The following is a 27,323-nucleotide window of genomic DNA, read 5'->3' as shown; positions in this document are numbered from 1 at the left end:
AAAGCAAAGAGGAACTGACACATAGCTCTTGTCAAGAAAAATGAAAAAAGAAACCCAAAAACTATGATGGAGAAAATGCTGGACAATGTCAAACATTCACCCAAATCACAGACCATTGTTCTATTGTGCGCCAAGTCATCCCAGTTTGGTCCCAGCCTATGCAAATCAGTTTTGACCCTGCTCCCCATGGGAACAGTCCAGCCCAAACTGACAGGCTCCCTGGTCTGGAAAAGAGCATCCTGGGACTGGTTTCAGAGTATCACCCCTCATCAGCCATGCTAGCTTGAATCCAGTAGCATAGCAAGTATGTATAGTGCAAGTTGCAGTAGGCATTTGAAAAATATCTGGTGTTCTGGAACACATTTTTCTTTTTACAAATTACGATCTGTTGTAAATCAGTATTGAGGCTTGTCACTGGGTTAGGGCTGCTGGGAAATATAAGCTGTGGAAGGGAATAAATTATGTGGGTATTAAAGTCCAACATGAATAGAACATGAAAACAAGTTCCAAGTATTGTCCAAAAGACTGGGAGGGCGCTAATTCTAACATTGAAAAGACCCCTAGTCAGGACACATAGGGTTGTGTGTAAAAGTGCATGGAGTGAATTATGCCAAAGGAGCCATCACAAAGGCAATAAAATCCATGAGATTTTAGAACTCTGTAGTCCTCTACCTTTGACTTATTTATGATTAGTTCTCTGCTTCCTGCTAAAGTGATATTTCTGTATCGTTTGGGAAACATAGATATTTTCCTGCTCAAATAATGAATCTAGTTGATGAATGTCCTTTATGTTTTTTTGTCCAATTCTTTTCTTTCAGAAGATTCTTTATCATAGGTGAATGATCATTCCCAACACAATACTCATGAGAGAAGATTAGAAAAAGAATATTTTACTAAATACAGCATTTTAAATGTACAACAGTACTTTCATTTTGGAATTCAGAGCATCACTTAAATGTTAAAATGAATCTGTGAATTTGCAGAATACATCTCCACCTTAATTTCTAGGTTCATCTATGACAGCCTAAATGGATTTACAACAACATGGTAATGCATGACTCCCTCAGCATTACAAGTAAAAAGGATGTGTATCCGTCACTTGAGTCTGTGTTGCCATAAACCATCAGTTACTTTATAGCTTGGTTGGAGCGATAGGTGCCACACACTAGAAAGGATGGGTTAACCAATGAATTAGCTTACCGTCGAGCAGAGACTTGCCCTTCCAAAAGCGTTTTAGTAAGAAAAAACAGATTAAATTAATCAATAACCTGCATGAGTGGAAAAGCAGGCCTAACCAAAAATCACATTTAAAAGTGCATTTCCTTTCTAAACTTTGCATGACCCACGTTTGCTTGACTCAATTCAATTGCTATCATTAACAGATTTCAGCATGCTTCAACTAAATAGAAATGTTTCTACCTTAACTTTGCATGACCTATGCATGATGCTAACGTCCATGTAAAGCAATGAAAGCTATATCATTTACTCTTTTCTATCTTATTGGCCTGCATTGAAATTGCAAAACTTGCTGAACTAGTCTAACTTACTTCTTTATGAATAAGCTTATGGTATAAAAACGTATGTGTTTGGAAATGATTAAATTGGAATGAATTAGAAATTCATAGAAGTGTCTTGTTTATCAGAGAGCAAAGCATATGTGAATATTCCCACATGTTAGCAGAGTAACTGCAAAAGCAACAAATTGTGATACACTCTAGATTGCGCCTTGTTTTGCCAGATATCTCAAGTTCCATTCACATGGATAACTCGACCAATGATTGGCTGTTCATTAATTTGTGTGATACAATTCAATTTATTGTAAATGTTCATTATAATGTATAAAGATGTCCCAGGGAAATTATAGAGGGATTGAAAGAGGCTAGACTAGATGCTCATGGCTATTGGAGTGATTAGGACTTGAAAAATGTTCTCTCTCTCTCTCTCTCTCTCTCTCTCTCTCTCCATCTCATATTCAGACACTTTTAGCTCTTAATACAGACAGACTGCTCTCTGCCTACAATATTTTCTATTCTGTTACAATATTCTTCATAAGTATTGATAGTTTATCTGACTAGATTATCCTTTGAAAGCCTGTTCTGTCTTTTTGCTAAGTTTAACTAAGCATTTTTATTAATTTAGATAACTAGAATAGGGATAGAGTTGGGACATGCTCCATGTGATGTTCTGTAACAATTGAATGACAAATAAAAGCTTGAGAACTTATGCAAAAAATACATTATTGAAAATGTAAATGACTCCTATTATTGACTCCAAAATATTATTGATTGCTAATTGACTGATTTGAGAAATTGAGGCTAACAGCTATACCTGTTCCAAAGATGAAGTATTGAATTCTCGATTAAGCTACCTCAACATGTCCGGGGGGAGATTGCTATACTCATACACAACCTATGTGTGCAGATCAATGTCCCATGGGCAGAGGGCCATAAAGAACCAGGAAGGACTAAGGCCAAAATATACCCACAATTTCTGGAACTGGGAGAATAAATACCATTGTACTGAACTTTTTCAAAGATGCATGGCATATCTTGTTGGACAACAATTTATTGTATTTTTCATCAAAGAGAATTCAAAAATGGCAATAAATAAATGAACACACCTTTTAGTAAGCAATCTAATTTCACAGTTACTGTACACATCAAGACAATCACATCTCACCTAATATTTTTGCCCTATCACAAAGGTATGTAGTTATGGGTTACAAACACCGCAGGACAACATCATGTGTAGCAAAATATGTGTGCAGGTCAACATGTGCCAAATACATGTTTTTTGGAAAACATACACTAAACAAAGCTAGCAAGATGGCACAGTGTGGGCATGTTGTGAGTATGTGTGCTACTGTAGTGCACTGAACATCAGACATCCTACCACAAGCCCAAAGGAGTATAAATGTTAACATTGTGCAATGACTTTATGTGAGTGTTGTACATCTTGCCATTTGTACTGACTTTTACTTGTGGAGGATGGTATTGTGAACTCATAGTCCGATGACTGTGCACAGAAGCACAAATGATGTGCATGGAAACACACTGCAGCCCAAACCGTATAGTCACCATATGCTACATCAATGTTTGCAAGCACATAGCACATTTATTGTGGGATCTCAAATACTACATATAAATGTGGATTCCTCAACTGTGCCAATGCAGGATTGACTGCTGGCACACTTGCCCCACTAGGCAAGAATGCAACTGTTACCTGCATGGATGTATGTGACTGTCTTTGTGTGTCTGACTCTGATAAAAAAATGTTGTCACTCCTACAGCTCCATCTATGTGTGTTAGTAAAAATAGGACACACAGAGATTCAAAAAACCTCAAAAGATTTGATGGTATGATTACATGCAATATCACTTCTGCCAAGGTAGCATACATGGATGCATTCCAGGTCAGAGTGGCATGCTGTGTCATAAAATGACCAGAGGAGCATCTGGCATGAATGGCTAAATATATTCTAAGTTCACAGAAGAACTCTCTGTTGCCAAATAATGTGATGCATGCTAATGGTATACATATACCTCCTTGAAGACATCACAATTTTGGCTACTAAAGCTGGCCTCACGATACCCAGAATATAGGCTAACAATTAAGGCAAACACTATTCTGCTGAGGTACTATGCATGGGCCACACCATATTGTTCCAGACACCAAGCCCAGAGAGCAAATGTGTGTGTCCCAGAACATGATATGGTGGTTGTTGGATAATTCTGTATGGAAAATGTTGTTTTGCACATATCAACATGTGTCATATATGCCTAGCTACATACCTTACATATCTACACAGTCATTCTGTGATAAGGATGCCACATACACTGTAGGCTGGTTGAAGAAGCCAGTGTATGTCATTCCCTGAGTGTGTAGTGTGTCCATAAAATATCCTATGTTTGGAATGCACACAGATATGGGCATATTTATGAGAGGCTTTTGCCAGCGGAGGCTCACTTTTTTTGATGCTCCGGCAGTGCAAGCCTCTCAATCATATCAATGAGGACATGCAAAGCCAGTTTTCATGGCTTTTCATGGCCTCATAGATATGGAGTAAGTCAAAGAAGCTCAACTTCCTGAGTTGCCTTACTGTGTGCCAGGGTGGCGTTCCATGAGCGTTGAGGTAAGTTTTCCCATGCAACACCCATGGATTTTGACGCTGCCTCAGATTTACCTATTAATGTAAACCTGGTGCAACATCAAAAGCTTACGCCTCCCCAGAGTAGCCATAACACAGAGAAATAGTATTATTTTTCCTCATTTCTACCTCTTTCCATGTGTGCTGCATTCTGCAGCACACATTGAAAGATGAAAACACTGCTGGGGATTGTATTTGTGCAGGAAGGTTGCACTTTTAGGCTTCCTTCACAAAACAATCCTGTATACAATGCAGACACCTTTGCACCATGCAAGGGTTCCTGCACTGGCCCAAGGCAGCAATTTGTGTGCAGTGGCAAGTAGGAGAATGCACCAAATTTCATAAATACAGTACATTCCTGCCTTTTCCAATTGGCCAAGGGCAGTGCAGCTAGAAGACTTGCGTGGTGCTGTCCTACACACATTGCCCTAAGTATGGGCTATAGTACGTCACACAAGGTTTGCCACAATCATGTATAGCAATGTGCATTCCTTTTGCAAAGGACTGCAATATTTGAGTAAATAAAAAAGTACTACACAGCTAACCAAGTTCCAGCCAAGCACGGTACAAACTATAAGACATAAAAATATTGTTAATTTCTCAAGAATACACAACATATAAGAGTATTTCACAGTGACATATTGTGAGTCCCAGTGTCCACACCATTAATGCATTGAGTCACACATATGTGCACTGTTAAAATACACATTCCAAGTTGTCAAGCATGTCAGGAATTTTAAACCAAAAAACTGATCCCTGTGAGTGTTTACCTGCATCGCACAATACACTGCACTGTACAACATATTATAGGCTACTTGCATCAATGTAAACCTAATCATTAGTTTTATGCATGATGTATTGCACCTGACGCATCATCCAGAGGCCACTCATCCATGTCAATGAGCCAAAAAAAGCATTGTGCATTAACATGATGTCCCAAATGTATAATTTTCATCTTGTAATCATATTTTGTATTGTTTTGTGTAGTGTGCTGTTTGATGTTTAAGTAGGGGATTGTACTTTTAAGGGTAGGGGGAACTTGTAGGTTTATTTAGCTAGTTATTAAGGGTGCTTTTATGGTGAGGGATATGTCTGAAGGGGCAGATCATGAGATATGTTGGAGGGTGAGTTTGTGGGCATCCTGTGGCCCATTGTACACTACCTGTCCAATATCATCACCACAGTGAGTAGGGTGAGCCAGGGGTACCCAATCCATATAGGAAGGATAGTTGGGCAAAGGTGAGGGCTAATCTGACGAGTGTTTTTGATGTGATCCCAACCGTTCATCAGCTGAAGCACAGATGGGCAAATGTCGTCAGCCAGGAAGCTGATCTAATTGATTATCTAGGAATGGAAGTTGGAGTGCCTGTTGGTAAGTACATATTTACCATGAGCTCATAGAAGTGTCTCTTTGGCAAAAATCGGTCATTGATGTTATGACTTAGGAGTCAAATATGTTTTTGAGTTAGTGTGTCATGCTACAGGCCACCTTTTTTAGGCAAGAACCATGCCACAGAGCAATGTTCACTATGGCCTAGTACTAGCTCAAATAGACCAATCAGTGCAGAGAAGGGCACAGAGGTGCTTGGGGACCCATCCAGCAATGTGCATGGAGTGTTGTCACCGGGCATGCCAGGTTATAACTGAGTCCTAACTGTGTAGGTCACCCTCGATCTTTGTTGCATGGGAGCACACTAACATGCCACATGTCACATACTGGACAGGATGCTTATTGCACCCCTAACAATTAGACACACATTTTACCTTGATAATGTTTACTATTCCTTATAGGGTGGAAATAATGTACAATGTTCATTTACTGTGCATTAGTGTCATGTAATGAGCTAGATGAAGCCAAATAACAAGCATGATTACTGTCTGATGTGTGTAACATTGTAAAGGACACATATTGATTTGAGAAAGTGCCAGCAAAATAGTTAGCTTGCAGAGTGTGGTCTGTCCAATCACTCTGTTTACATAGCCATCAAAGGTAGACACCCTTGACCATGTAGCAATGAGTGATGTTTTGGAACTTGGTATGTACTCTATACACCTGAGATGTTATTTCTCTGGTATTACTCATATACACTGAAACATGGCATACCTATGTTCATCATTAAGCCATATAAACGTTGCCATGTGCTATATGTCTAATGTGCAGACTTTAACAACCATTAGTGACATACATGTACTGTGCTTCATTTGTACACAGTGTACCTGGCCTAAATTCACACTGCATTGTTCCAAGTTTTTGTGTCGTAGGTGGGCTAGACCCATACACAGTTGCAGAGGTAGAATGTTTCTGGGATCCCAGTGCTACCAGTGTGTGCCATCAGAATATTTTTTGTACTTTCTAAGGAGTGTATGTGATTGTCCATGACAGTCGTGTACTTGAATTCATTTCTTAAACCACATGTATCATGATATGTGGGAACTGTCATCCTGCATCATGGGTACCTGAGCATCCCTTCTGTTGCTGCGTATCAGTGGCATGTGAGAAGGGGGGCAGAGGAGGAATGTCCAACGTGCCATTGTTTTTGAAGGGTGTTTGATAAAAAGACTATGTGAACCTGCCTTTGGATGGGTCAGCTGCAATCTGCTTGTCTGATGCATGTTGCTAGTGTAGATGCACACATGGGAATGTATGACCATTTTCTAAGCCAGGTCCGCACAGGATATGAGGTTTCCTACCTCAGTGAAGACAGAATAGGTATGACTATATATGGCACGTCACCAGTCCACAAATGGTAATGCAGTTAAAGGTTTGACTCATCCTCATATGCCCAATGACCTATAACCAACACATGACCACACAATTCTAGTATTTTGAAAAGTGATAGGACAATGTGTAAAGTAACACATGCATGTCTGCACTGTGTGGTCAGCATATAGCCCATTACACAGTCCAGCCATGGGTGGAGTTACCCATATTGGGTCCCCATAAACAATGTCAGTCTTGATTAACTCTAGAAAAAGACATGCCAAGTACAGCACAGGATATTCATACATATGAGAACTACAGTATTCATGCACACACTCATCACAGGGCTGTGAGTGGAGGTTATGTGCATCAAGGTAACATTCCAAATTGACTTGTACGGGCATACAGTAGGTTATGTATAGGACAGCATGGTTTTGCTTGTATTTCAGTACATGGAGCTTGTGATATGGATCCATGTATTTGTATGTGTCAATATTGGAGACATGTCCAACAGACCAGTATGAAGAGAAGATAGCTAGCTACCCTCCATCTAGGTTTCAACCCTATTGCATGCTGCTTGAAACACCCCAGGGAGTAGCTTGTTTGACCATGTGTACACAACATCATATTTACAAATCTTTCTTAGTGATATTATGTGTGCAGGTATATTTGGGCATACGCTGATACTTTGTATACCTATAGTCTTGAAACATGAGTACTTTTGCATTTTTACATTTTGATAAGTATATATTTCTAAAGAGTCTTTGGGGGTCATTATGACTCTGGCGGTCCTGTCCTGCCACGCCGGTGGTGGCGGCCAGACCGCCGACAATGTGGCGATGCAGGACCCCCAAATTATGACCATTGCACTGTACCGCCAGGGGGGTGGGGCTGCCTTCGGCCTGGCGGTCTACCTAACACTGTCTGCGGTATAATGAGTATCCTTATGGCCAGGGATTCCGTGGTGGCAGCCCCACCACGAAATCCCTGCCAATAAGGATACTGGCGACAGGAATTCTAATTCCTGTCGCCACTACAGGACTCCTCCCTGTAGGAGCCCCACCACCCTGTCCCAATCAGGAGCCTGCCACCCTCCCCCAAGCAGCGACACTTCCGATCCCTGTACCAGCCCCCCCACCCCGCTCACCATACTGGCCCCCAATCCACGCACACACGCACTACACACAGAGACAAACACATCCACGCATGCATACATACATGTGCACATCCACGCTCACTCATTCACACACACATGCACACATGGCCAAAACACTCCCCCCACGCCCTGCATACATGCATTCACATAAGCACACAGACACTTGCACACACATGCACACAAACACACACCTCTCCATTTACACACACACACACACCCATTCACGCACCCAACACTCACCAACCCCCTCCCCTGTTGGTTGATCACTTTACCTGGTTGTCATCTGCCAGCACCGCCCCATCACCACAACACTGCCACGCCGATTACAAAGTTGTAATATGATGGGCAGTGTTGTGATGACGTGGCGGTGCCAGCGAAGCAACATCCTTTAGCCTGCAGACCCCCAGTATGGTGGTTGGCAGCTCTCCGCCCGATTTATGGCAGAGAGCTGCCAGAAGTCACAATATGGTGGTTTCAAAACAGCCATCACTGGTGGTCTCCTGGCGGGCGTGACTTTGATGGTCAACTGTTTTGACTGCTGAAGTCATAATAAGGGCCTTTGTCATTTTTACATTCCAAAATAAAAAAAATTGGTCAGGACATGTCACATGTGATGGTATTATTGACTAAAGCCTAATGTTGATTCAACATGTACAGCTTCAACTTTGCCTGATACATATTTTCATCCCCTCCAACATACAACATGACGCCAGCTCAGGAAAAGACCCCTGGGATCAGGCTTGAAAGGTACCTCCACCTCAGGCATGTTACATGGGCATACCATAGGATGGGTCACTGGTATGTGGATGAGAAGGTAGACGGCACATGGCGCTCAGAACCTCAGGGTCAACAAGGAGCAACAAAGTCAGGAACATGCTAGGCAGCTAATGTCCCCCATGGTGGGAAAGACGATTGATCAATCTATCAATCAATCAATTAGTTATTTGAATAGCGCTACTTCTCAGTCTACCTGAGGTGTAGTGGCAGCATGTTCCAAGTATGAGCGATGAGATAGGAAAAAGATTTACCTCCTGCTGTGTTCTTCCTGATTCTAGGAGTGGCGGTGAGGGCCAGTTGAGCAGTGCAGAGTTGTCTGGAAGGGACATAGAAGCATAGGCGGTGGTAGAGGTCGGCTGGTTGAATGTTGTGCAGGGCCTTGTAAGCATGTGTCAGGAATCTGAAGGTGATGGGTGTGTTGATGGGGAACCAGTGCAGGTTTCTCAGCTGGGCGGAGATGTGACTGTGGTGGGGGATGTCCAGAATGAGTCTAGCCGCTGTGTTCTGTATTCTCTAAAGTCTTATTTGAAGTTTATGCATGTTGCCAGCATAGTGTGTGATGCTGTAGTTGGGTTTGCTGCTACCAAGTGCATGGGTGACAGTCCTTCTTATTTTGATCGGATTCTACTTGAAAATCTTCCGGAGCAAGCGAAGTGCGAAGAAGCACGATTATGAGATGGCATTGACTTGGCAGGCAGGGAGGAGTCAAGGATGATGCAAACGTTGCGTGCGTGGTCGGTGGGGCAGGGGTGGTTCCAAGGGATTTTGGCCACCAAGAGTCATCCCAGGTGGTGGGAGGAGGGCCCAGCATGAGGATCCCTGTCTTGTCCAAGTAGAGCTTGAGGCAGCTGTCTTTCATCAAGTTGGGGACTGCTCGCATTCCATTGTGGAAGTCGCTCTTGGCTGTTGATGGTTCATCGGTGACGGATAGAATTAGCTGTGTGTCATCAGCATAGGAGAAGATGTTGAGGGTGTGGTGTCTGACAATCTTGTTGGGAAGAGCTATGTAGACATTGAAGAGGGTGGAGCCCTGGGGAACTCCACAGCTGGTTTCTGTAGTTTCCAAAATGAATGGTGGGAGGCTGACTCTCTGGGTTCTTTTTGTGAGGTAGGAACGGATCCACCTCAAGGCCTTGCCGAGAATGCATGCATTGTGAAGTCTAGTGTATTAGGTGGTGTGGGAGAAGGTGTCAAAGACAGTGGAGAGGTCAAGGAGGAGGAGGGCAGCTGTTTCTCAGTGTTCCAGTAGTATGCACATGTCATCTGTGGCTGCGAAAAGAACAGTTTTGGTGTTATGGTTGCTCCTGCATCAGGATTGGGAGGGGTCAAGGATGTGTTTAATCTTGAGAAAATCCATGAGCTGCGTGTTGATAGCTTTTTTGAGAACCTTGGCTGGGAAGGAGAGCAATGAGAATGGTAAGTAGTTTTCAATATCCCTTGGGTCAGCGGAGGGTTTCTGCACTAGAGGGTTGATCTCCGCATGTTTCCAGTTGTCCAGGAAGGTAGTAGTCTCGATGGAGCGGTTGGTTGTCTGGCACAGTTTGGGAGCAATGGTGGTGCTGGTTTGGTTAAAAATGTGGTGTGGGCATGGGTCCGAGGGTGCCCCTGAGTGGATAGAGCTCATGAGTTTTTGGCTGTCCTCTGTGGTGATGAGGTTCCACTAGCTCAGAGTCAACTGGGGTTGGTGTTCATGGGGGTGCTGGTAGGTAGGGGGCTTGGCTCTCAAATCTTTCATAGATATCCTGGATTTTTCAGTGGAACAAGGTAGCAAGGTTGTCCCAGTGGTCCTGAGAGGGGGGATGTCTGTGGTGTCCTTTCCGGGATTTGAGCATCTCTTACCTATGGTGAAGGGCTCCTTTATGTTGAGTGCATTGGTGTTGATGCACTCCTGAATGGCTAACTTTCTGGAGGATCTAATACGCTAGTGGTGTGAGGTGACTGCATCTTTGTAGGCTTTGCGGTCCGTCATGCTCATGCTGTTTCTCTACTTTTGTTCTAGTCGTCTGCAGGTGCAATTGATTCTTGGAGATCAGACGAGAACAAACTGGGTTACCTGTGGTGCTGATTGCCGGCCAGTTTCCTTAGGGGGGGCTAGATTGTTGGTGCAATTGGTGATCCAGTGGTGGAGCTTGTGGGCCAAGGTGTTAGCATACGTGGTTTCTGGAGGTGGGGAATGGCTGAGTGAATTAGTGATCTGGGATTCGGTAACCTTGCTCCAGTTCCTGTAAGGGAGGTAGAGGGCCTGGTGGCATACAGTGGTCTTGGTGAATGAGAAGTGGATGCAGTGGTGGTCAGTCCAGTGGTTTTTGAGATGTGTGAGAGTGAGATGTTTCCTGCTGAGAAGATAGAGTTCTAGATATGTCCTGCTGAGTGTGTGGGAAGGTTGACCAGTTGTGTGAGTCCGAGGCTGGTGAGGTTCTGCATGAGGGATGAGGTGTTTGGGTTGCGGTTGTCGAGGTGAAAGTTAATGTCACTGAGGAGGATGTAATTTGTTTTAGAGAGGGCGAGGGGAGCGATAAGGTCAACAAGGGTTTTGCTGAACAGAGGGCTGGATCCGGGCAGTCTGTAGATGAGACTGCCATGGAGGGTGATGTTCAGGTCGGTCTGGATTTGGAAGTGAAGGTGTTTGTCAGTGGAGGCCTGGACCTGGGTATCGATGCTGGTCGTGAGGCGGAACGTGTTCTTGTAGACAATGGCTATGCCTTCTTCTGAAGGCATCACCATTGCAGCAGTTCCGGTACCATCTTCAGAACCTAACACAATTGCACCACAGTCCCAACCATCAACCCCAGTACAGCCAACTGCCTTAGAACAGCAAGCCCTAATGGTCTTGCAGAACTTAGAAAACGTGCTGGAGGCATGGAGCAGCAGCTGAACATGATATTGAGGAGAATTAACACTTTTCAGCAGTCCGTGGACCTGGTGGCTGCCCAGATCTGAGACTCTTTTTTTTCTTTCTGCCCTTCTCTAGTTTTTATTATGTAGTTTTTTAGATTTTTACAATAGTGTAGGTTAGGCTAGTCATTAGCATATGGATAGTTTAGTATAGTTTAGTGTTAGTAACTTTATAGATTTTATAGGTGTTTTCTTGTTATGTGGAGATATGGGTGGGTTGTTTGTTATGGGGAGATGATGTTTAGTATATGTTGGAAAAAATACAAAAAAACAAATGTAAAAAAATACAAAAATATATATATTTGTTTAGCTTTAAGGTTTAATTAGTTTGTGTGTAGATGGAGTTCATGTTATTGTATGAAAATGTGTTTTAAGGGGGGTGATGGGTTGATGTTTAACATGACGTGGTATATGTGTAGAGCAAAATAAGATGAAGTTAGATAGGTTAAGGTCGTTTTTTGGTAAGTTAGTCTAGGTTAGATAGCATAGGTTAATTTAGGAATATTATTTGGGGATAGTTAAGTTAAGTTAGTGTAGTTAGGTTTAGATTTTATAGGTTTTACTTAGAAATGAATAAAGTATGTTTTCTACTTTCTATGTGATTAACTGGGTAAGAGTTTACATTTTGTTAGGTGGTGTTAGGCACATGCTGTGGGGTTTCCATGTAATGTTTGTTTACATGTGTGCCTATGTGGCTTACCTATGGAAAATATCCCATCAAGTTTGCAATGTATTAGCTCAAGGGATCCTCACACATGATTGTACAAATTATTTGGCAGCCTAGCTGTGAATTCAAGAACACAGGCCAAAACAGGTATCATCATACTGTTGCAATGTGCGTGAGTTGTGCTACATGTGTTACATGGATGATAATGTCAAATAAGAATCAGTATTCATGGAGGTTTTGGCTCACACTGATGCCAGCCACTTACACACACTTCCCTGCATCAGTTTGTTGTTACAGCAGTGTTGTTTGCTGGCTAGTATCGATGGATGTGCTCCCCACCCGGGATGCAACTTCATTCACCATTACCGTTGACTGAATACTACTTGCTGCATTTCATGCTTGTGACCTTGAGTAACTATTTGCTACATAGGGTAGACACATATAGGGTTCACTTAAACTATCACCCTTGTCCTGTGTAGATTTTTAGGTAGCTCAATGGCATACACTTCCTTTTGGTTAGTAGTTGGTGTATTTAGGGACACAACATCCACCATGCTCTTTTTAGTCCAATCATCAATGGACATATAAACCCAGGTGTTGTTGGTTTGTTTTAGTGCATAGATTGGGTACCCATATTTTAGCTCTTGGTCCATAGCCTGTGCCCTTTTGCACACATACACATTTTATTTGTTTATGCAGTGCAGCTCACTTTGGCTTGGCTGTTTTGATATTTTAATCAGCTGTGTTTTCTGAGAAAGCATTGTTGTGCATGTTCTACATTTATCAGTCCTTTGCACACATTCCACTTTGTGCTCTGCTCAAGGCTGTCATGTTTGTACACAATAGTTTACCCAGAATTAGCACTCCAAACGTTACAGAGTCGATCCTCAACCCTAGACACATCATCACATCATGCCTGTTCTTAGAACATAGCATGTTTTGGTATGAAAACACTGTATAAGCCTAAGAAGAGTAAAGGGCATTCCAGTCATGGAGAACTGATGCTGTACACCACCTCATTGACAGCTTCACAGATCCTGGTGTTGACAGCTAACCGGGTGAACTGCCAACAGATAACAGGCATACCCTTGCCCATCTTTCAGGTATGGCATCAAGGCTCCTCCCATAAGACCAGGACAGGCAGAAGAGCTAACACCACTGTGCTCACAACTTTAGACATTAAGGTGCAGGTAGGAATCATTAGATCTCATGAATGGTGAGACTGTTTATATGTTTTACTCTAACTCCAATGGTTACAGTCATCACTGTATTATGTTTCATCTGCCTCATAATTACAGTTCATGCCTTTTATCATCGATGCAATTGCTTCAATAAATGTTGAAATTTACCCTGCATCTCTTTGTCTGTCATGTGTGATACTTTTTGTAACTGAGATAAAGTGGTATGATCTGTTTCCCCACAACATCCCTAAGAAGTCAGAGTGTCATATTTCTATGCTACCACAAATCACCTTTACTTTCTAGGCTTGGGTGAGGTGCTTCTAGCTAGCCAACAAAGTCAGGCTGACAGCTTCCAGTCAGGGTGGGACTGACTCAGTCACCCACACTCTGTGGTGTTGCCACCCTGAACTTAGCAGTCTTACCCCCATGGTAACAGCCCTACAACACAGGTTGAAGTTAGTGCATTATTGTAGATATTAGTAAATGTGTCAGATCACAGTCGCAGTTATTTCAGTAGCAACCCCAACATTTTTTTATAGTTATTGGATGTCTAGACAGAGTCCATGGCGGATACACGTAATGAGGCATGTTTAGGATAGGAGTATTCCAGTGAGGAGGAGATTCAAATTGCTATTTGAAAGGGGAGGCCACATCGACATTCCACAAATGGATAAGAGCAACAGATAGACAATCACAAATTGGACAGTGCCAGATGACAAAGGCGATAGCATTTTACTCAACACCGGTCCAATAGGGAAACTGGCCAACTGGCACGGATAAATGTTACTGGGAAGTTCTCCGTCTGAAAGTGGGGAAATCTACTTCTTCCTCTTCTGATGAGTGGTGTGTCTACCCTGAGGGTGATGGTGTTTCTGCAGCAGACATCAGACGCACAAACACATCAGGGGCTGCTGAAGATGTGGCTCCTTCATCCCCAGCAACATTTGCCTTTGCCAACAAGGAAGGCAGCACAGTGCTGGGAAGGATCTGCTGGCTTGTCAGCACAGCAAAAACTTCACAGTGGAAGGCATTCATCATTGTAATATAGGAGTTCTGCTTCCACTCCCTGAATTGTAGGATGTTATGTGTAGCCCTTAACTGGGTGGCAACCTCACTGGTGTCACATTGGCAGGGCTGTAGTTGTTGCCTATGCCCCATGACACCAGCGATGTCAGCCAGGAGCTGTTCCAATCTCTGGAGTGTAGGTACCTCTAATTGCATCTGAAGTGTCCTTATTGGTACTGAGGCACCTACGGACTCCATCTAGGGTGCCTGCAATGGTTTTCATCACCACCCACACCACATCCAACATCTGCTGCTGGACTCCTACCACTTGGCATTCAAATACAACCTGTGGGTCCTCAGAGTCCAGAGCTAGCCTGGGACTTGGAGATGGGCTAGGTTGGGTTGTAGATGGTTTCTCTGGAGATCCACTGACACTGTCAGCTCCTCCTATTCCAGGAGAAGGTGAGACAATGTAAATCATGAATTGCTGGAAGGTGTCATAGTTCATGGGGGAAAGGATGGCCTCGGCAAAAGGTTGGTCTTCCTGGACAGGCAGTTGTCTGGAGGAGTTGTTTTTCTATCTGCAATAAAATTGATATTTGTCAATATTGTTCAATGCTAGATGTTGACAATAGTTGCCTGGTCTTCATACAGTATTTAAATGCATTCACTTTCAACTCAATATTGATGCGTGCTACTTATGTGACTTGCATGTATTGAGAGAAAGTGGCAATGTATTTTCCTTTCAGATGTCAGGTTCTGTGCATTGTTCACATGATACTCTGTGACAAGGGTATTTGTGTCAAGCGGCACATTTCAACACAGTTGCACAGCTTACTGGTCTGTCCTGCCAGTGCAGAGACATTGAGTTAAGGGACACGTCCATCTTGGTGATTGGCATTTCTCTTAATGATGGCTTTGTCTAACATTTTTTCATGTATCCACAGCACTACTGTGCACATTCCACAAATATTGTTCAAGCTCAGCAGTGTTCCTGCCATTCCCTGTGGCCACTACTCAGGCCAAAGCTCCTGTAATAGTGCACAATGTGTGTTGATGTATTCAATTTGATCCTGCTGTCAGCCTTACACATGCTACATCATGGCAGTATACCTTGTTGTGCTATCTAGCATGCATGTTGTGCATTCTTGTTGCCAATGCGCATATTGGTTATGCATCCACACTACATAGCTAGCAACCTTCTACACTGCAGGAATGTGTATGTGCATGTTCTTGCCATGGGTGTGCTAGCTGTCCAAACAGTGGCCAATGTATGTGCACTCTGAGGGGATATACACAGTGAAACTAGGTAGCTAGCTACCACTGACGTTCATCCAATTTCATTGTTGCCAGAGTTGAATTTCTGCTGCGCACCGCACATTGTTACTCTCATCCCTACTCACTTGAATATGTACATGACTCCTATGGCACTCCTTATTTGGGCTCAGTGACTCCACTTACTGTCACACACAGATGGAAGTCTGATCATATATTGACTCACATGTGATACCAAAGCATACATTTTCATGCACCACTACCAATTGCTGAACATGGATGCATGTTTTTGTGAGTAATTTATCTGGCTGGACCCACACATGCTATAATTTTTGGATATACAAGACATGTACCTAATGTGGTTTGGCACACACCTTTACCCAAATGTATCTGCCTCAAAACATCACAGATTTCTTCCCTTAGTTATGGCAAGCTAGCTCACCCTGTCACTTCTGAATTCACTGTCAGCCGCCTGCTTTGACGTGTGTATCGCAGTATGATTTTTCTTCTTCTACCACCTTCCTGGCACAGGCTACATCTTCTCCCTGGTGCACATCATATGTTGGATGTAGTACACCTATGCCCTCTTCTATCTCATCCCTTTTCAGCAGCAACAGATGTGTGACAATGTCAACCACATAAATACGTGTGGATGCATCAGGCAACTTTGCAATACACATGACACTTCTCACCTCTTTGCTATGCAATATGCACCCAGTGAAACACAGTAACGGTTTAATGTGCTCAGCCACACTTAAATTTAAGAGCACTACCAGGGTACAACCTGCCTCGCACACCATCTATTATTTTACAAAACACACAGCTCAATATTTTATGCATCATTTGCTTCACCCCTGTGAGATATTTTATATACTGGGATTGAGGGTGTTGGCTACCACAGCAGGCTACACCTGTGTGCTTACTCCTCAAGCATCATGGCATTGGTGTGGCGGAAATTGCAGACCCATATGTATGAGGCCACAGAAATGCTATTTGCATGCCTTTGGATGGCCGCATAGATATTGAGTAAGGCAAGGCATTGAAAAATGGATGTGCTGCCTTACACCATATCTTTGAGACAATGAAAAGCCATGCATAGTGGCTCTGCGTGGCCTTGTAGATATGAGTTCTGCACTGCCGGTGCATCACAAAAAGTGACACACCAGCGGTATAAGCTCATTTTAAATATGCACGCAGATCTTTGGCTTGGTATTGTGGGACTTGTAGTCCTGGACACTGATGTTATACTTTGCCCAAAAATCCCAAAGACCCAGTAGGGAAGCTGGACTGGTGCAGCACATCACACATGGACAGAACACACATGACGGCTGTCGACTGGGCTGTGTGACGTGTGTGTTTCTCTTAGGTTACATCTCTATGAATTGTGACTGGACATGTGGCCATTCCCATCCCTTTCCCAGAAAGATCGCTGCAACTTACCCTGTGAGTCATGTTGGTCCTCATAGTCCACACTGTCATGTCCTTCCATTCCTGCCACCAACTTGGTTGGGATGACTGATGCCATCTACTTCTCCAAGGATGACAGTTCCTCCTGGACCTCAGGTCCTCCTCCTGTGTTCATGGCTGCCTTCAAGTTGCCTGCCAGTTTCTCCTTGGTCGTGCTTGTAGTCATGTCAGCACTTCTTGCAGTCTGTCGGTGTCCTCTTGGCTTGCCCATCACTGTTCAGTTTATCCACAATGGAATTCCATAGGGCCTCTTTCTTCCCTAATGGCAACTTTGAGGTGACAAAGAGTTTATATTAATGCTTTGTCACCTCTGTTACTCACTGAAATGCATCTTCCTCTTCCCCTGGGGGTCTGCCTGGACATCCTGGTTGGTGCTGGAGTTGTTGGAGTGGTTACTCTGGCTGCTTCTGCCTCCTCCATCTTTACCTTTGTTTGAATGGGGAAAATGTTTTTTTCAATGTGTCACTGTTTGTAGCATTTATGAAGCATTCGAAGCATTCAGCACTCAAAAGTCATGCAAGGCTGATTTGTAATACTTTATGTGGCGCACAGCCCTGTGTCACTTTTGCAGTTGAAGTATCAGATTTCCTTACTATGTGAAGCCCAACAATGTGTCAACTTTTTTTGACGCAAACTGGGACCTTACGCCATGGTGCACTGTCTTGTAAATAAGACACATCTATGGTATAAGAAACTGCAGTACAAAAGTACAAGTTATTTTGATTCATCACTGCCACAACACAGTGATGTGTTACTTTTTGCAAATATTCCCCTTAGTGTCTAAGGTAGAGTAGTCACCTCTTCACCTAGTCAGTAAAGTTTGGAACATTGTTTTGATTGCTGATAACTGGTTCATTGTTTGGTTAGTAGTTATGAACATGTAGCAATGGCTTTTGTAGGTCAGGCAGCTGTAGATTACCAAATGCGGCTCCAAGACAGTCAATGTCAATCTGTGACTAATAGCAAGAAACAACTGATAGATGCCTTATTACAGATATGCGTATCATTATGTTTTCCCAGAACAATGGGATATAAAGATCGCTGAGTTCTAAGATAGAGTTGGAGTCTTAACCCAGTTCATTGAATATGATAGCACTGGGAGACAAATTACTGGACAAGACAGCTATAGAATCCTTCAATTTCTTGTGAATGAGGCTGAACTTGTACATAGAAATGGTTCTAATCTCTGCTGCATGGTACTGCAAAGGTGGTGGGTGGAATGCCTGCAAAAGTCTCAGTGACTGGCAATTGCTCAAGGCCAGATTCCATTCCATTATTGTGTTGGTTGCTATGCCACTTCTGACTTGGTCAGACTTGATCATCCTTCAGTGGGAACATTACAGGCCCAAAAGCAAGGCTAGGGATACTTTAAAGGAGAACCCAGGCATCTCCAGATTTGTATCTGCCTTGTTTGGCCTCATCAATGAGGTGCTGCTTAAGACCTTTGGCTCAGCATTCACAGAACTCACATATGGGCTTAACTCTCCTTCTATAATCGCTCTAAAAAAGAGTTTCCGAAAGTATTATTTTTCTTTCCATTGTCTTGTTTTACATTCTAATGTGTTCCCAGGCTGTGAAATTTGAAAATGTTTTCAACTTTTGCTGGACCTGGCATCCTTGGCGTGGTCTCCCCTGTCTTTTTTGCCTCTGCTTCCCAGGTTTTGACTGAATGCTGGACTCTGTTTTTGCTGTTTTCGGTACTCTGGGCACTTGACCACTGTAGACCATTGCTAAAATGCAAGTGCTCCCTGTGTAAAATGCATGTGTGATTGGTTTATCCATGACTGGCATATTTGATTTACTAGTAAGTCTCTAGTAAAGTGTAATAGAGGTGCCCAGGGCCTTTAAATCAAATGCTACCAGTGGGCCTGATTGTGCCACCTACCTGAGCAGCCCTGCAAACATGGCTCAGACCCTGCCACTACAGTTTCTGTGGGTGCAGTTTTAAATTGTCAATTTGACCTGGCAAGTGTACCCACTTGCCAGGCCAAAACCTTTCCTTTTTATACATGTAAGGCACCCCTATGGTAGGACCTTGGTTGCCCCATGGGCAGGGTGCAGTGTATGTTAAAGATGGGATGTGCACTGATGTGTTTTACATGTGCTATCAGTGAAATACTGCCAAATTTGGTTTTCACTGTTGCACGGCCTATCTCTCTCATAGGTTAACATGTGGGCTGTCTTTAAATAACTTTTAAGTGCAAATTCCCTTTGGAAGCAGATAGAAATATGGAGATCGGTGTATTTGAACTCAGAATTTAAAAATACATCTTTTGGTAAATAACACTTTTAGGAAGTGTGCATTTTCCTGCTTAAACCATTCTGTGACTCTGCCTGTTTGTGGACTCTTTGTCTGGGACAGTTGGTCTGTTTGTGAATTCCCTCTAGACAGGGAGACAAAAGGAGCAGGGGAGTATCCGGCATATCCTGATTGGCCATCTTAGCTAGAGTGGAAGGAGGAGTGGTCACTAACACCTGAATGGGTGTAAGTGACCACTCCCACAATGCAGTCGCCAACACCCTGGTGTGTGTCTGGGGCCTTGCCTGGGCAAGGCAGGATCTTGTAAACAACAGAGTCTTTCCTTTGAAGTTTACCTACTTTGAGGGCAAAGAGGGGTATCTCTGCCAAGGAGAAGAGCTGAAGAGCTGAGGAGAAGTGACGTCATGGCATTTGATGCAATTAACCATTAGGCATTTCTTTCAATTTGGTCTGATTGAAATACATGTGGATGGCCATGCCCTAGACTAGTTTAAGAGCATTTCCATAGGTATACTCAGTTCAAGAAGGCCCAGCTCTAAAAGTCCAGTTCACACCTCCTATGCTGCAGAGTGTTGCATGGTATTGTCATTGCATTCAATGTTGTTGAACGTCTACATGGAATTACTGTAAAAGCTTGTGACTGGCTCCTGTATCCTTATGCACCAGTACAATGACAATGATAATGCTAATGACACCCACCCATTTCTTGGGTATTGTATTTCTAAGATGTTGTTTATGGGACTGTCTTATTATGCAAGATTCCCAAAATCAAGAAAAAGCAAGTATAGTGGGTTGTTTTGCCAGATACTGAAGGGTTAATAAGTATTACCGGTGGACACGGCCATGATAAGCTGTGACAAGTTGGTGCCGCACAGTGGAACAAAATATGTTGATTGTTCCTTCAGTATCTGGCAAAACAACCCAATATACTTGCTTTTCCCTGATGTTGGGAATCTCGCATCTTTTCTGGTACATTATACTGTACACAAACTTATGCCTTGAGAAAGTCCTGTTGACAAAACACGTGTCGGCTGGTGTTCATTGGATTCATGATGCACTGGATGAATAAACATTCTACTGTACACAGACGCATAATTGGAACTTTGATTTATACAGTGCACTAAGAAATGGATCTTATTGACTATTGTGGTGTGCCTTGGTAAACCAGTATTGACATTTTTTGTGTTGATTGATCCACCAACCGACACAACTGAAGCTGAGGTGGTTGGGTGCTGTACCAGTGTGGCACCCACGGAGTACTTTCTGTGACATTTGGACATTATTTTCCAAATATGTTATACATACGTAAAGGAAGTGTGAACCTGTGGAATAGCCACTCTATTCTGTAGTTCATGTAGTTCATGTTTGTTTACTTTGTTTTTTCAGTGTGCTATGCTTAGAGAATGGTGAATCTATTAGGTGTCTAAAGAATAACATTAAAAAGATTTGTGTTGCATTACTTCCCAAAGTGGTATTTTTTTTGTAAAAACCTCCACACTTTGGGAGCTTTCTCCCATTGACTGGAAGTTATGTAAATGTTTTACTGTCCTTTACTCCCATTTCTCATAGATTGGGAGTCATTTAAACATTTCTAGTGTTCCATACGTCACGTTTTTCATGGCAGTAAGGAACACTAAAAACTGGCACTTCAACAGCCCACTGTAAATCAGGCAGTTGGTCAAATGGCCAAACTTCCAACAACCCTTGCTCTCTCAAGCCATTTCAGGAGTATGTTTGAGATGAAGATGTCGATTAGTCTCCTTAAAATCCTAAAGTCTGTCAATGTGGAAATCTGGTGGGCAGACATTCACTTTGTGGAAAAGGTACTCTATCACATTTGCAATGGAGTACACTCTCCGCCAAACTTTAAATCGACCCCTTAGTTATTTGAAACACCAATTCCTAGAGTTACAGTTGCAAATACATTAAAGAGCTTGCTCAAATAAAAAAATAAAAAAACGAATATTCTTGTTTTGCTCACGAGTGAAAGAAATATATATATATATATATATATATATATATTAAACAAAAATTACCTGCATACAGGTATTCATACATATATTTTTCAGGGAAACAAGCAATCATTACTTTATTTAAAGATTTTCCTGTAAAAATGCTTGTTTGTGAAAATGTATTCTTGTGGTAATTATCCAAAAGTGCTTAAACACTGCAAATTAATTGATGGTGAAACTGAATCCAGTGCCATTAGGATTTAAAACTCCTCACTTCCTGAAACCTTTAAGTGTCATGTAGATGATTTACTTTTAGAATGTTGTTAGCTATCAGAGGCCTAAGCATTGTTTTGCTTTTTCACTCACAAATTTAAAAACTAAGCGAGGGAAGAAGTAAGAGTTTCCAGGTTTTTTTTTCCTATGAAAGAGTTTATGGCATATCTTTTATTTTTGTAGACATAATAATATAGATGATTGTACATCAACAAAATCTTTACAGGAATTCAGGTTGGTTGTGTGAGGTAAATTAGGTAAAATGTATAGTGCAACTTGTAGTGTTTCAAGGTCTCTACTTTACATCGATTAATGAGTCTTGACATATTCTTTTTTGCCTACTCCAAGTCTAGGGAGGTAAAAAGACTCACTAATTGATGCAGCTCAACACAGTTGTAGCCATTAAGTGGTGGATGCTCAATAGAATCGAAGAAATATGAGGCCAATCATTTATTGATCAAAGTATATGAATACGTACGTCACTTTATTGTGCAAATTGACTCCTCCCTCAATATGACAGCCCAATTTATCATTATCTTTATTTTCTTTGCTTACCAAAGTTTATGTAATCTACTCATCTAATGAAACTGTTTATCACCTACCAATCCGCTCAGCTCTTTTTCTCCTGTTAGTGCAAATAACACTTACAATTGTGCTGTACATGCAGTTTAATAAAAAAAAAGATTGAGAGAGCCTTATCAACAAAAAACATCACAGGAGTTATTCTTTATGTAAACTTCCACTAAAAGATTATAATGAGAAAAGACACCAACTAAAATATCAACTCGCGATTTCCTCAGCAGTAGTAAAAGTTTAACTTGCAATAGAAACAATTTTGGAGGGGCATTCTCTCCATATGATTACTTACTGCAGTAAGAAGGGTCAGCATCTTTGCTGCATGCCCTCTGAGTTCACGTAGGACAAGGCTCGAGGCAGTGGAGATTGCAAAGTTGGTGCACCAATAACATTCTTAACCTGACACTGACATAGTATGACTATTACAACAATGGAGGCACAGAGAATGCAACCCTTCTGATTTTTTACATAAACTTTCGATTTGTCACGTTTGAATTAGTCACCACTTATTTCTTGGAAGTCTGAAATATTTATGCAAAACCCTGTCCCTAACGTTCTATAATCACATGGTATATTTGCTCTACTGTCACAGAAATTAAGCAGTAAAATAGTCTCTGCAATTTACTGGTAGGTACATTGGAGTATCCTTAAAACATACAATATGAGACACTTTATCCCGTATATCATGTAAAGGGATTTCACTGCATTGGTTTTGTTTCAATTTGTGATCAGAAAATTGTACAATGGTTGATGCTGAGCAGAACAGTCCAATGCATGATATACATTTTAATGTTGCTCCTGGTATCTCAAAAATAACATTTCGCACATCACAATTGACATACACACAAACCTGCCTACATATTAATGCCGAAACCACAGACAGTATCATGCACTGTCAAGATTTTCTTTTCACAAGCCAAGGGTCGAGGACTTTCGTAGACTCATAAAGCAATTTATTGCGATTTTAATTTCAAGAAAACTATGCTTCCTCGCCAAAAACACAGATACGCATCATCCACATTTATGAAACAATGTATACGTTTATCATATCATAGACTTTGTATCAGGAATACAAAGCATAGCCCAAACATCTTAAATGTGCTCTGTGTCAAGGTTTGCAGAGAACACATTCTAACCATTTTCACTACAAATGACTTACACCACTTTCCGGCAGCACCGAAGCAGAAGCGAGGATCTTTCTGCTTGAATGCAGGTGCGTGTTGAGAGGTCACAATGTGACACCAACACATCAAATGTACCAAAAACCACGTTACAATGAAGGCACACGAATGGAACATTCATTCTTAGTGTTATGAGACATCATTATTCGGCCAATCTAACAAATATTAGTGCACTGGAAAATTAGAAGCTATTGTGCAGACAGTGGAGTGGCAGAGGGCCAATAATGTATAGATCTTCTGCTCCAACATTATATCACATTGTTTCTCCCTGTTGACATTGGAAAATTGTTCAACTCTCGGTAGGTCGACTGTTCTGGTACTTCAAAAACCTCTGGCTATACCAGTCGTTACATTCCCTCTCTTAGATATAAGCCCTCTTCTGTAGCTTCGGTGAACATCTTAGCAGAAGGACTTTAACAGCTGGTATAGTCAGGGGCAACGCTACCAATGGTGGAGCATGTGCAGTGACACCGGTACCCAGAGGCCTGGGGGCCCACTAAACCCTTTTAATTGGAATAATTTACTACCCCCACAGCAGTTAAAGGGGTCATTTTCCTTCCTTGCAGCAGGGCCCATGCCATTGTTGGTACGCTACTGTGTATATCCTTTTGCAGTGGCTAAGTTAAAGTGTTGATGTCTTTCCACACACAGACATGTCTGACCACAGAGCTGAAGCTGATAGCCTCTGATTGCCTGCCCATTCAACGTCACCACAGAACTTCTAACGCTTAGGCCCATATTTATACTCGTTTGCGCTGAATTAGCATCATTTTTCTTTTACACTAATTCAGTGCAAACCTAACTCCATATTTATACTTTGGCGCCAGACACATCTAGCGCCAAATAATGGAGTTAACGTCCTTTTCTGAATGTGAAAACCTACCTTGCATCAATGAGATGCAAGGTAGGGGTTCCTGCCCAGAAAAGGACGATATGGCCTTAGCATCATATTTATCCCCAGTGCTTAAATCCAGAACAGGGGGATGGGGGGCCTTAAATAATGGCGCTAAGCTTGCTTAGTGCCATTATTTAACACCACGATATGGGCAGGTGTTAGGGGACCTGTAGGCACATTTCCATGGTCGGAGACCATGGAAAGAGCCCACAGGCGCCCTTCCCTGGCCCTAGGGACACCTCTACCCACCCCCACCCACACTAGAGGGACACCACAGGATGGGTGCCCCGTCCCGGTAAGTATATTTATATTTTTTTCACTCCGGGGGCACTGACTTGGGGCCCCCTGCATGGCGCTGGCCTCAATGGCCATGTCCATGGGACATTTGTCCCATGGGCATGACCATTGGGGTGGTGGGCATGGCTCCTGTCTTTACTAAGACAGGAGCCCTGTCCATGGGGTTTATGCATCAGAAAATGGCGCTACACTGCTTAGAGGCATTTTTTTGCCTCTAAACAGTGTAGAGCCATAATTCAGCACACAAGCTCTGGTTTTCCCTGAGCCTTCCTCACCCTGTTTGTGTCCTTTACAAGGGCATTAGTGCCGGCTATGGGCAATTCTATAAATATGGCGCCTGGCCGGCATCTTGGAATGGCGCTAGCCAGCGCTACACTTTTTCATGCAAAACTGCACTAATGCAGTTTTGCGTGAAAAAGTATAAATCTAGGCCTTAGTTCATTGCATGTAATGGATCTTATATTTCTGTTTTTAAAGGAACAGACATAGGTATGGAAATGCGTGTTGTGAATTACCTGATTTATTCTGAAAAAACAATAGCAGGTAGTTTTGGTGCACCACACATTTCTACGTGTTGATAATTCAAGTGACTACGATGACAAGCTATTTTAGGCAATAATACTGTATCTTTATTGACAGTGGAAGGTCATTCATCACCGTTATTGGCCTCCCTGTGGCCCAGATTTAGACTTTTTCACACAAAACTGTGCTAACTCAGTTTTGTGTGAAAAAGTATACTGCTGGCTAGTGCCATTCCAAGACGTCGGCTGGTAGCCGGCAGTAAGGCCTGGCTAGCGTCGTGGAAAAGGATGCTAGCTGGGTGGGGGAGGCGTATGGGGAACAGGAGGTTGTGTGTCAAAGGATGACGCTTTTCTGGTTAGAGTCATAAAAATGCCTCTAACCAGATTAGTGTCATTTTTTGGCGCACAACCCCCACCTATATTAGTAAAGACAGGAGTCATGCTTCCACCCCAATTGCCATGTAGGGGGCCTAAGTTAGCACCCCCCATGGCACTTAGAAAAGAAATTGTTAATACTCATCTGTACTTACCTTACTTACCTGGGATGGGGTCCCCCATCCCCTGGTGTCCCTCTGGTGTGGTTGGGGGTGTATCTGGGGCTAGGGAAGGGCACCTGTGGGCCCATTCCATGGTCTCTGGCCATGGAAACAGGCCCACAGGTCCCCTAATGCCCGCCCTTACCCAGGCATTAAATAATGGCGCTATATTATTTAAGGCCCCCTTCGCCCGTGCTTGATTTTAGCATGGGGGGATAAATATGGCGCTAAGGCCATATCATCATATTTTGCACTGGAACGCCTACCTTGCATCTCATTGATGCAAGGTAGTTTTCTGCAAGCACAAAATTACTTTAACTCCAAAACTTTGGTGCTAGACGGGTCTTGCGCCAAAGTATAAATATGGAGTTAGGTTTGTGCCAAATTTGCATTAAAAAAAGATGCAAATTTGACATAAATAGGGTTTAAATCTTGACCTGTATTCCTCATCTAAGGTAGCTGTAACGGATAATAAGGGAGTGCACGAGTGTTAAACAAGGTACAAATACAACTTGAATTAATCTTAGCCCTAAAACACTATGGCCTAGATTTGCTTAAACTGTGTGCCACTGTAACATGACACAAGTCGATGAAAATTATCGCAGGGGTATTTACGATCTGGAGCAAAAGGTTATTTGCCGAGGAAACATGCCTTTTTCTCAGAGCAAAAACACCACTCTGCTGCGCTGGATTACATGCCATTAAGTGAGTGTTACTAGGGGGTGAAAAGTGCAAATTTCCATAGGTTTTGATGATCTACTAAGATAGCCAAACTGGGCTTTGCATCAAAAATCTAATGCTCTCTTGAAGCAGGTTGAAGCAAGGAGAAATGTGTCTATCTCTAAAAAAAGAATTGCAAGTGTGACGCAGTGCACATCACAAAAACCAATGTGTGGAATCCTTTTCAGTTTCTCTAGCCATAGGAATTTGTAGTGAAGGGTTATACTACTGATACATATTTATGCTAGACAGCGTACTTGCAGCAAATCTATTAGTGCTTTCGTGTGAAAACGTAATAAACCTGGTCCTATGAGTTGAATGTTAATTGTATTCTTCATCTGCTGTTTTGGGCAGCCACCACCTCCTTTTACTTGGTTTGATTGTCCGTGATAACCGTCATGCTGGGTGTAATGACAATTAAAGAACGGACACAAATATGAGTTTAATCCTTTCTATCTCATTATTGTACAGACTGGTGTAAGTAACATCTGTAGCCCAGTGCCTTTTAATTTATTTTTTCCACTGGGTGTTTTTCTGCATTATATTTGCATCTATATGCATCCAATAAATATGAATAGTAATTTTAGGATCAACCCTGTTAATTCAAGAACCAATTGACTTATTTTGATGTGTAAAATCAAAAACAGAAAAATCTGAGGAACTTTTTGCACTGGTTTGAGACGTGCAATTTTAGTTGGGTGTTAGACCTGACATCTTTGGCATTGTTTCCTCACTAACTGTTTGCCTTCTGTCCTATTGTTTTGCTGACTTTGTTTATGTTGGCCTTAGGACTCTGCACACTTTAACACTATTAACCAGTGCAAAGGGCCTGTGCTGTCTCC

This window comes from Pleurodeles waltl, chromosome 8 (assembly GCF_031143425.1).
Source record: "Pleurodeles waltl isolate 20211129_DDA chromosome 8, aPleWal1.hap1.20221129, whole genome shotgun sequence".
In the NCBI taxonomy this organism is placed as follows: domain Eukaryota; kingdom Metazoa; phylum Chordata; class Amphibia; order Caudata; family Salamandridae; genus Pleurodeles; species Pleurodeles waltl.
The sequence above is the reverse complement of the archived record's forward strand: the minus strand, read 5'-3'. Positions refer to the sequence as shown.